The sequence below is a fragment of the Oncorhynchus clarkii genome, chromosome 12 (genome assembly GCF_045791955.1).
Source record: "Oncorhynchus clarkii lewisi isolate Uvic-CL-2024 chromosome 12, UVic_Ocla_1.0, whole genome shotgun sequence".
NCBI classification, from domain to species: Eukaryota; Metazoa; Chordata; class Actinopteri; order Salmoniformes; family Salmonidae; genus Oncorhynchus; species Oncorhynchus clarkii.
Window position 1 is genome coordinate 70082287 of NC_092158.1, and position 12509 is coordinate 70094795.

Below are 12509 nucleotides of genomic sequence, written 5' to 3' on the forward strand. Positions count from 1 at the left end.
CTAAATAAACTTCAGTTAGTGCTAAATACGGCTGCTAGAATCCTGACTAGAACCAAAAAATTGGATCATATTACTCCAGTGCTAGCCTCCCTACACTGGCTTCCTGTCAAAGCAAGGGCTGATTTCAAGGTTTTACTGCTAACCTACAAAGCATTGTAGGCTTGCTCCTACCTATCTCTCTGATTTGGTCCTGCTGTACATACCTACACGTACGCTACGGTCACAAGACGCAGGCCTCCTAATTGTCCCTAGAATTTCTAAGCAAACAGCTGGAGGCAGGGCTTTCTCCTATAGAGCTCCATTTTTATGGAACGGTCTGCCTACCCATGTCAGAGACGCAAACTCGGTCTCAACCTTTAAGTCTTTACTGAAGACTCATCTCTTCAGTGGGTCATATGATTGAGTGTAGTCTGGCCCAGGAGTGGGAAGGTGAACGGAAAGGCTCTGGAGCAACGAACCGCCCTTGCTGTCTCTGCCTGGCCGGTTCCCCTCTTTCCACTGGGATTCTCTGCCTCTAACCCTATTACAGGGTCTGAGTCACTGGCTTACTGGGGTTCTCTCATACCGTCCCTGGGAGGGGTGCGTCACCTGAGTGGGTTGAGTCACTGATGTGATCGTCCTGTCTGGGTTGGCGCCCCCCCCCCCCCCCCCCCCCCCCCCTTGGGTTGTGCTGTGGCGGAAATCTTTGTGGGCTATACTCAGCCTTGTCTCAGGATGGTAAGTTGGTGGTTGAAGATATCCCTCTAGTGGTGTGGGGGCTGTGCTTTGGCAAAGTGGGTGGGGTTATATCCTTCCTGTTTGGCCCTGTCGGGGGTGTCCTCGGATGGGGCCACAGTGTCTCCTGACCCCTCCTGTCTCAGCCTCCAGTATTTATGCTGCAGTAGTTTATGTGTCGGGGGGCTAGGGTCAGTTTGTTATATCTGGAGTACTTCTCCTGTCCTATTCGGTGTCCTGTGTGAATTTAAGTGTGCTCTCTCTAATTCTCTCTTTCTCTCTTTCTTTCTCTCTCTCAGAGGACCTGAGCCCTAGGACCATGGCTCAGGACTACCTGACATGATGACTCCTTGTTGTCCCCAGTCCACCTGGCCATACTGCTGCTCCAGTTTCAACTGTTCTGCCTTATTATTATTGGACCATGCTGGTCATTTATGAACATTTAAACATCTTGGCCATGTTCTGTTATAATCCCCACCTGGCACAGCCAGAAGAGGACTGGCCACCCCACATTGCCTGGTTCCTCTCTAGGTTTCTTCCTAGGTTTTGGCCTTTCTAGGGAGTTTTAAGCCACCGTGCTTCTACACATGCATTGCTTGCTGTTTGGGGTTTTAGGCTGGGTTTCTGTACAGCACTTTGAGATATCAGCTGATGTACGAAAGGCTATATAAATAAATTTAATTTGATTTGATTCTTCTTTGTGGGGAAAAAGGAGAAGATCCTGCAACCATGTATTGATTACCGGGGTCTCAATGATATTATGATTAAAAATCTGTACCCTCTACCACTCCTCTCCTCAGCTTTCAAACCTCTCCAGGGGGTTACTATCTTCTCCAAACTGGACCTTCGGAATGTCTACCATCTTGTGCGGATACGCGAAGGAGACGAGTGGAAGACAGCTTTCAACACTGCCAGTGGACATTTTGAGTACCTAGTTATGCCGTTTGGACTCACCAACGCGCCTGCCATTTTCCAGGTTCTGGTCAACGATGTGCTCCGGGACATGTTGAATCGTTTTGTTTTTGTCTACCTCGACGACATCCTGTTTTTTTCTCATTCTGCCCAGGAACACATTCTCCATGTTCGACAGGTTCTTCAGCAGCTCTTGGAGAATCAGTTGTTTGTAAAGGCTGAGAGGGGTGAGTTCCACCGCTCCATTATCTCCTTTCTAGGATACATTATGGCTGAGGGGAATGTAGAGATGGATCAGGAGAAGGTGAGAGCGGTGGTGGATTGGCCCTAGCCCACGTTCAGGGTGCAGTTCCAGCTTCATCCCTGTGCCTTCATATCCCATCGTCTCAACACTGCGGAAAGGAACTATGATGTTGGGAACTGGGAACTCCTAGCTGTGAAGATGGCTCTGGAGGAGTGAAGACACTGCCTGGAAGGGGCGGAACATCCATTCCTGGTATGGACGGATCATAAAAATGTAGAATACCTCCATACTGCCAAGCTCCTCAACCCAAGGCATGCTAATTAGGCTCTGTTATTTACCAGGTTCAATTTCACCATCTCCTACCGACCAGGGTCAAAGAACGTGAAGCCGGACGCTCTATCCCATCTGTACAGTTCCACTGCCACTCCCTCTGAATCTGAGACCATCCTCCCTGCCTCTTGTTTGGCAGCTTCTGTCGTTTGTGGAATTGAGGCTCTGGTTCGCAAGGCACAGAATTCTCAGTCGAACCGGCTGTTTGTTCCGAATTCGGTCCGGTCTCAGATCCTGGAATGGGCTCACTCATCCAGGCTTACCTGTCATCCTGTTACTCGTCGAACACTGGCTTTCTTCCGTCAACGTACTGGCTTTCCTCCGTCAACGCTCCCCCCCTCCAGGTGTTGCGTATTTATCCCTGTGTTTCCTGTATCTCTGTGCCAGTTTGTCTTGTCTGTTTCAAGTCAACCAGTGTGTTTTTCCCGTGCTCCTGTTTTTGCTAGTCCTCCTGGTTTTGACCCTTGCCTGTTTTCTGGACTCTGTGCCCGCCTGCCTGACCAGTCTGCCTGCCCTAACCTCGAGCTTGCCTGCCACTCTGTACCTCCTGGACTCTGATCTGGTTTTGACCTTTTGCCTGTCCACGACTATTCTCTTGCCTACCCCTTTTAGAACTAATAAATATCAAACACTCAAAGCATCTGCCTCCCGTGTCTGCATCTGGCCCTGGCCCTGAGCCCTAATAATATCTCATGATATATCTCTTGTTCACGGAAGACAGACGGAAGACCTAGCTGGCCACCTGTGCTAATTAGCTATCTAGCGTGCTCATCACATCTGTGTGTAAATATGGGGGGGGGGGGGGGGGGGGGGGGGGGGGGGGTTAGTATGCTGTGCTTACATCTTGAGGATAAAACTCCTATGAGGCCAATTTACTTTTATAGAATCATCAATCAGAATGAATTGTTTTCCGTATGCTTCAGTCAAGTAGTGTGCATTGCATTATTAATGTCGTTGCAAAGCACCACTAAGGCCCAAAGTCGCAGAACAAATGTTAATAAGTGTTGTCACTGCTGCAGCACTGTCTGTGCTCCTGAACAACTAGGTGCCCTGAGAGTTCTTCTTCTGTTTTGACTAAGTAGGTTATTACAGTTCTGCTTTACAGCATTACACATTCAGTAATGTGGCCTGGATAAGGCAGGGAGGGAGCTGTGGGTTCAGACGTCTGGAAGCAGAGGCGTCATGTCCATAGGGGACACAAGGGCACATGCCCCCTTAGATTTGTCCTGTTTTTATGCGTTGGGTCACTTGGTTGGGTTATTTTCTTTTGGTGCTCAGTTATTGAGATATGACCCAGTGGGTCAGATCAGAAGACTGGAGGTGTAGTTTAGTAGTTATTTTTTGCCATTCCTGTTAATTTGTTCTGTTGTATAGTTATCACATGTTAAGGTTGAACATTTACATTTTTGTAGCTTACTTACAGAAGTTTATGAGTTCCATAACAGTCTATGAAAATTCAATTATTAGGATACATACCCCCATATTATAATATGTAATAAATAATCCTAATTTTCTAGAAGAATGTGTAAAATGCTAAACATTTTAAGGAACACTTATTTGCAGTATGTAAACTTCACATAATGAACAGGAATGACATTTGCTCTCAAGGGTGGCCAATAAGATCGATCTGAAGGCCACACCCGCAATCAGCCATGCCTCCTAAAAATATATATATATATTTTTGTTTTACATTAGCAGATGCTCTTAGCCAGAGCAATTTACAGTAGTGAGTGCATACCAGCTATACCAATGTGGCAGTTGTACTAATCTCCTAAGACATAACAGTTCTTGAAGAATCAATGTGCATAATTCATTAAAATGACAACTGAGCAGGTAAAGAGGTATGCTGGGATAAACTATGCAGAAAAAAATATACATATTTTTATACATAGAACTGAAGGAAAAAGCTGTTTCAGGTGTTTTAAAAATGCTAAATTCTCAGACTTGCAAGCCAGCCTCTGGACCACCCCCCTCCATCATCACGCACTTCATGCCCCCTCTAAAATAATGGGTGCCTTGAAGCCTCTGTCTGGAAGGCACATTGATGGAGTCTGTAGAGTGCTCAAAATAAACCAGGTCTCAAACATCTTCCCTGCTCAAGAACAAGCAATTACCGGTAAGTTTGCAAACATGTCTTGATATGGAAATAGAGACCTAATTATCAAAACATGCAAAAGTCATGACTAGAAAGAACAGGCTTAAATAACGGAGCAACACACAGAATAGTTGTGCTCCAAACCTACTGTAATTGAATTGCATGCATCTGACTAGCTCTCGAGAACCCAAGACCTTACTTGCCAGGTCGTTCAAGATTGAAGTCGAAATTGGACGTCTATCCACGCGGGAAATGTCTTTCAAAACCAAACACTAAGCATAACAGTGAGCCCTATTACCATCAAGTAGGCTTGGGTTTTGCTAAAGTAGATGGATGTAATCTTATGACTTTGGATCAGAAGGTTACAGTTGTGGACACTGGTTTCTATTTTTTATTTTAACACTATCCCAAACCTTAACCCTTACCATAACCATTTGGAATGAGTGCCTAAACTTAACCCTTAACTTGTAAATTTGATGTTTGGAGAAATGGAATGATACAAATCAGCAAGAACAACAAAAATCTTTGATATATAACGTTTGGAGCAACTTCGAAATTAGAATTTATACGTTTGGAGAACGATTATAAACGTCTAATTATGCAGTGAGACTGTGAGAGCTTGTTGCCCATATAGCCATAGAGTTCTCATTTGAGCAATTGACCAAGGTAGGGCAAATGTGTCTGCCTACAGCTGTCCTGACGCTTGTCTAATGTTAATAATCACTGCGTGCAATACAGATTTGGAAACATCAGAAACTCTATTTTCATATCTACCCAAAATAATTTTACAAATAGAAAAGATACACTTATTGTGCGCCGTTTTAACACAGATTCTCACAATTAATTGATTGATTAATTGACAAAATCTCGCACAAAACTTTTAAGTTGAGTGTTCAAGGTTTCCAAAACCATACATCAATCAAGATCATTCTGTTCCCAGATAGAGCGATCCACACTTGACCAAACCACCTCAGCCAATCGAAAGGGATACGGAATGACTCCAATGTAGCATTGAGTCATGGGAAGGGCTATTATCCAACCAAACTCTGACATGTGTTTCTCATGTGTCTTTTAGGCTACATGGGACCTAACTACACCCCCCCCCCCCCCCCCAAAAAAGCTACTATTCTGTCAACTCAAAGGCCCACCCAAATAATGTTGTTGACTCGTCCTTTCCCTGTATTTGTGGTCAAATCATAAATTCGAGAAAAAACATTGGGTAGTAGGCCTCTCCGTCCATAAACTTGTCTGAAACAGACATCTTCAAAAATGCTTTCTATTTCATATAAGGTGACCTCATATGCTTTGGCTGAGATGTCTCATTGGCTCAGTGACTGAGCTGGAAAATAAACTGTTTACTTGTCATGGATATTTATAATGATTGGTAGGCTGCAGTGCCTTCAGGAAATATTCATGCCCCTTGACTTATTTGACATTTTGTGGTGTTACAGCATGAATTCAAAATGTATGAAATATATATTTTCCATCACCCATCTACACACAATAACCCATAATGACAAAGTGAAAACATGTTTTAATTTTTTTTGTAAATGTATTGAAAATTAAATACAAAAATGTCTCATTTACATAAGTTTTCACACTCCTGAATCAATACATATTAGAATCACCTTTGGCAGTGACTACAACTGTAAGTCTTTCTGGATAAGTCTCTAAGAGCTTTGCATACCTGGATTGTACAATCTTTGCCCATTATTCCTTTTAAAATTCTTCTAACTCTGTCAAGTTGGCTGTTTATCATTGCTAGACAGACATTTTCAAGTCTTGCCATAGATTTAAGCTGATTTAAGTCAAAACTGTAACTAGGCCACTCATAAACATTCAATGTCATCTTGGTTAGCAACTCCAGGTTATATTTGGCCTTGTGTTTTAAGTTATTGTCCTGTTGAAAGGTGCATTTGTCTCCCAGTGTTGGAAAGCAGACTGAACCAGGTTCTTCTGTAGGATTCTGCCTGTGCTTAGCGCTATTCTGTTTGTATGTAAAAAAAAAAATGTTGTTGCCGATGACAAGCATACCCATAACATTATCAGAACTCAGGATAAGACCCAGATGCAGACAGCTAGAGTCACATGTTTATTGACTCAAATAGGGGCAGGTCAATGGCAGGCAGAGGTCCATAATCCAGGGCAGAGTCAATAAGATACAGAACAGCAGACAGGCTTGGGGTCAGGGCAGGCAGAGGTTCGTAAACGGGTCAGAGTCAGGGAGGTACAGATCGGCAGGCAGGCTCTGGGTCAGGGCAGGCAGAATGGTCAGAACTGGGGAAACTAGGAAACAGAACTTGAGAAAGCAGGGAGACCGGAAAACGCGCTGGTAAGACCTGAAAAGACAAGATAAACTGGCAACAGACAAACAGAGAACACAGGTATAAATATACTGGGGATAATGAGGAAGATGGGCAACACCTGGAGGGGGCTGGAGACAAGCACAAAGACAGGTGAAACAGATCAGGGTGTGACAAACATGATGCAGCCATTACCATCCTTGAAAACATGAAGAACATGAACATGAGTAACAACTCAGTGTTGTGTTGAATTTCCCCCATTCATAACGCTCTGTATTCAGGAGATAAAGTTAAAGAAATAAAGTTTATTTTCCATGTTTTATGCTGTTTTACTTTAGTGCCTTATTGCAAACAGGATGCATGTTTTGGAATAGTTTTTCTGTACCAGGCTTCCATATTGTCACCCTGTCATTTAGGTTAGAATTGTGGAGTAACTACAATGTGTAGCCATCCTCAGTTTTCTCCTATCACAGCCATTAAACTCTCTGTTTTAAAATCACCAATCGGCCTCATGGCAAAATCCCTGAGCTGTTTCCTTCCTCTGGCAACTGAGTTAGGAAGGATGCCTGTATCTTTTTAGCAGTGGTGTAAAGTACTTAAGTAAAAATACTTGAAAGTACTACTTAAGTAGTTTAAGTATCTGTACTTTACTAGTTATATTTTGGACAACTTTCCTAAAGAAAACTACATTCCTAAAGAAAATGTACATTTTACTCCATACATTTTCCCCGACACTCAAAAGTATGCATTACATTTTGAATGCTTAGCAGGAAAATAAAATGGTCTAATTCACACACTTATTAAAATAACATCCTTGTTCATTCCTACAACCTCCGACCAATCTGATTCCACGCTCCAAGACTGCTTCCATCACGTGGACTGGGATATGTTTCGTCATTGACCAATACGCTGATTCGGTGAGCGAGTTCATTAGAACGTGCGTTGAATATGTCGTTCCCATAGCAACGATTAAAACATTCCCAAACCAGAAACCTTGGATTGATGGCAGCATTCGAATGAAACTGAAAGCGCGAACCACTGCTTTTAACCAGGGCAAGGTGACCGGAAACATGACCGAATACAAACAGTGTAGCTATTCCCTCCGCAAGGCAATCAAACAAGCTAAGCGTCAGTATAGAGACAAAGTAGAATCGCAATTCAACGGCTCAGACACAAGAGGTATGTGGCAGGGTCTACAGTCAATCACGGATTACAAAAAGAAAACCAGCCCAGTCACGGACCAGGATGTCTTGCTCCCAGGCAGACTAAATCACTTTTTTGCCCGCTTTGAGGACAATACAGTGCCACTGACACGGCCCGCAACCAAAACATGCGGACTCTTCTTCACTGCAGCTGAGGTGAGTAAAACATTTAAACGTGTTAACCCTCGCAAGGCTGCAGGCCCAGACGGCATCCCCAGCCGCCCCTCAGAGTATGCACAGACCAGCTGGCTGGTGTGTTTACGGACATATTCAATCAATCCCTATCCCAGTCTGCTGTTCCCACATGCTTCAAGAGGGCCACCATTGTTCCCAAGAAAGCTAAGGTAACTGAGCTAAACGACTACCGCCCCATAGCACTCACTTCCGTCATCATGAAGTGCTTTGAGAGACTAGTCAAGGACATATCACCTCCACCCTACCGGACACCCTACCCTAGACCCACTCCAATTTGCTTACCGCCCAAATAGGTCCACAGACGATGCAATCTCAACCACACTGCACACTGCCCTAACCCATCTGGACAAGAGGAATACCTATGTGAGAATGATGTTCATCGACTACAGCTCAGCATTTAACACCATAGTACCCTCCAAACTCGTCATCAAGCTTGAGACCCTGGGTCTCGACCCCGCCCTGTGCAACTGGGTACTGGACTTCCTGACAGGCCGCCCCCAGGTGGTGAGGGTAGGTAACAACATCTCCACCCCGCTGATCCTCAACACTGGGGCCCCACAAGGGTGCGTTCTGAGCCCTCTCCTGTACTCCCTGTTCACCCACGACTGCGTGGCCACGCACGCCTCCAACTCAATCATCAAGTTTGCGGACGACACAACAGTGGTAGGCTTGATTACCAACAACGACGAGACGGCCTACAGGGAGGTGGTGAGGGCCCTCGGAGTGTGGTGTCAGGAAAATAACCTCACACTCAACGTCAACAAAACTAAGGAGATGATTGTGGACTTCAGGAAACAGCAGAGGGAACACCCCCCTATCCACATCAATGGAACAGTAGTGGAGAGGGTAGTAAGTTTTAAGTTCCTCGGCGTACACATCACAGACAAATTGAATTGGTCCACCCACACAGACAGCATTGTGAAGAAGGCGCAGCAGCGACTCTTCAACCTCAGGAGGCTGAAGAAATTCGGCTTGTCACCAAAAGCACTCACAAACTTCTACAGATGCACAATCGAGAGCATCCTGTCGGGCTGTATCACCGCCTGGTACGGCAACTGCTCCGCCCACAACCGTAAGGCTCTCCAGAGGGTAGTGAGGTCTGTACAACGCATCACTGGGGGCAAACTACCTGCCCTCCAGGACACCTACACCACCCGATGTCACAGGAAGGCCATAAAGATCATCAAGGACAACAACCACCGGAGCCACTGCCTGTTCACCCCGCTATCATCCAGAAGGCGAGGTCAGTACAAGTGCATCAAAGCTGGGACCGAGAGACTGAAAAACAGCTTCTATCTCAAGGCTATCAGACTGTTAAACAGCCACCACTAACATTGAGTGGCTGCTGCCAACATACTGACTCAACTCCAGCCACTTTAATAATGGGAATTGATGGGAATTTATGTAAAATATATCACTAGCCACTTTAAACAATGCTACCTAATATAATGTTTACATACCCTACATTATTTATCTCATATGTATACGTATATACTGTTCTCTATATCATCTACTGCATCTTTATGTAATACATGTATCACTAGCCACTTTAAACTATGCCACTTTGTTTACATACTCATCTCATTTGTATATACTGTACTCGATACCATCTACTGCATCTTGCCTATGCCGCTCTGTACCATCACTCATTCATATATCTTTATGTACATATTCTTTATCCCTTTACACTTGTGTGTATAAGGTAGTAGTTTTGGAATTGTTAGTTAGATTACTCGTTGGTTATTACTGCATTGTTGGAACTAGAAGCGCAAGCATTTCGCTACACTCGTATTAACATCTGCTAACCATGTGTATGTGACAAATAAAATTTGATTTGATTTGGTGGACTCACTAAACTCATGCATAGTTTGTACATTTTGTCTGAGTGTTGGAGCGTGCCCATGGCAATCCGTAAATAAATAAAAAACAAGAAAATATGCCGTCTGGTTTGCTTAACATAAGGACTTTGAAATTATTTATACATTTACTTTCGATACTTAAGTATATTTGATCAATTGCATTTACTTTTGATACTTAAGTATATTTAAATCCTGTAACGCTCGTCGAAATGGGTAGACCATGGCGCATTTGGGTTCATCATGTTTTATTTAAATGTGAACCAGCAACAAAACAATAAAGCGAAACAAACAAACAAACGTACAGCCTTGAAGGGCTCAGAAGCAACAATACAAAAACAAGATCCCACAAACAACAGGTGGGAAAAGGCTACTTAAATATGATCCCCAATCAGAGACAACGATAGACAGCTGCCTCTGATTGGGAACCATACCAGGCCAACATAGAAATACAAAAACTAGACTACACATAGAAATAATAAACTAGAACACCCCCCAGTTACGCCCTGACCTACTCCACCAGAGAAAATAAAAGCTTTCTATGGTCAGGATGTGACAAATCCAAATACTTTTAGACTTTTACTCAAGTACTATTTTACTGTGTGACTCATTTTCTATTAAAGTATCTTTACTTTTACTCAAGTATGGCAAATGGGTACTTTTTCCACCACTGCTTTGTAGTGACTGGTTTTAAGTGTAATTTATAACTTCACCATGCTCAAAGGGATATTCAATGTCTGCTTTTTAAAGTTTACCCACCTACCAATAGTTGCCTTTCTTTGCGAGGCATTGGAAAACCTCTCTGGTCTTTGTGGTTGAATTTGTGTTTGAAATTCACTGCTCAACTGAGGGACCTTACAGATAATTGTAAGTGTGGGGTACAGCGATTAGGTGGTCATTAAAAATCATGTTAAACACTATTATTGCACACAGAGTGAGTCCATTCAACTTATTATGTGACTTGTTTAGCCAATTTTCACTCCTGAACTTATTTAGGCTTGCCATAACAAAAGGCTTGAATACTCAAAAGCTTTTCTATGTTTTAATTCATGTGTAAAAATGTCTAAAATCACAATTCCACTTTGACATTACAGGGTATTGTGGGTAGGCCAGTGATACAAAATCTAAACATAATCAATTTTGCATTCAGGCTGTAACACAACAAAATGTGGAAACAGTCCAGAGGGGGAATACTTTCTGAAGGCTCTGGATATTCCCACACCATTCTGTTGTTTGTGACCAGTCCAAGCAGGGGAAGAGGTGTAGCTGGTCTGTGCATACTCAGCAGGTGTATCTCACTGATCATCCCTAAAGCCAACACCTCATTTGGCCGCCTTTCGTTCCAGTTCTCTGCTGCCTGTGATTGGAACGAATTGCAAAAATCGCTGAAGTTGGAGACTTTTATCTCCCTCACCAACTTCAAACATCTGCTATCTGAGCAGCTAACCGATCGCTGCAGCTGTACATAGTCTATTGGTAAATAGCCCACCCATTTTCACCTACCTCATCCCCATACTGTTTTTATTTATTTATTTTTCTGCTCTTTTGCACACCAATATCTCTACCTTTACATAACCATCTGATCATTTATCACTCTAGTGTTAATCTGCATAATTGTAATTATTTGCCTACCTTCTCATGCCTTTTGCACACAATGTATATATAGACTCCCCTTTTTTCTACTGTGTTATTGACTTGTTAATTGTTTACTCCATGTGTAACTCTGTGTTGTCTGTTCACACTGCTATGCCTTATCTTGGCCAGGTCGCAGTTGCAAATGAGAACTTGTTCTCAACTAGCCTACCTGGTTAAATAAAGGTGAAATTAAAAAAAAAAAAAAGAAAAAACATGGCTTTTTTTTAACATACTTAATTACAATTTTTGGGAAGTAAAGCTATTTCACTCATATTGTTTCTAATTATAAATTGTATTTCATAGAAATATGGAACACTGTAAAAGTTACTTTCATACATTGCCACCACTGGACCAGAGAGAGACTGTGCTCTGTGTCCACCTGCTGCTCAGAAGAAGCACTGCACAGCTCATTGCGTTTAACTCTGGTTAAAATATATGACTTGTGTCATAGAGTGGAGTTAGTCATGGACAGGAGGGAAGGGGAGCTCACACAGCCATGTAATGGTACTCTCTGTACCTCATCTCTGACCAACTGCATGCTGAGAAAGTTTAAGTAAATAAGATATGTATTGGTGGAATTCAGTAATGCCTAGGCTTCTACAAGTTAAATGTAGTCTGTATCATACAACAGAAACCCTATTTCTGAAAATATATTATATATTACTTATGAATCATTTAGGCCCATTGAAACCCCCCAAAACAATATATTCTTGGTTCAATAATCTTTCGGGAAGATGCAGACACTGGTGGTAGGCTAATGCTGATGGCTCAGCGTAGGTTTCTTTTCGTATGGATAAAATACCACTCCTCACCAAAGGGAGGCAGTAAAAGCCTGTTGAAAAAAGTATGTAACAACTAGTTTGAGACCTCACTGAATTGTAAACCGGTCTGCCTCAGGTGGCATTTATATCTCACTTGAAACAACAAAAGTGCGTGAAACATGGACGTTTCAATCGAAGAGCTTCCAAATGAAGCAATTCGAGTTGTGGATAGGGAAGTGATCCATTGATATGTAATAAGACA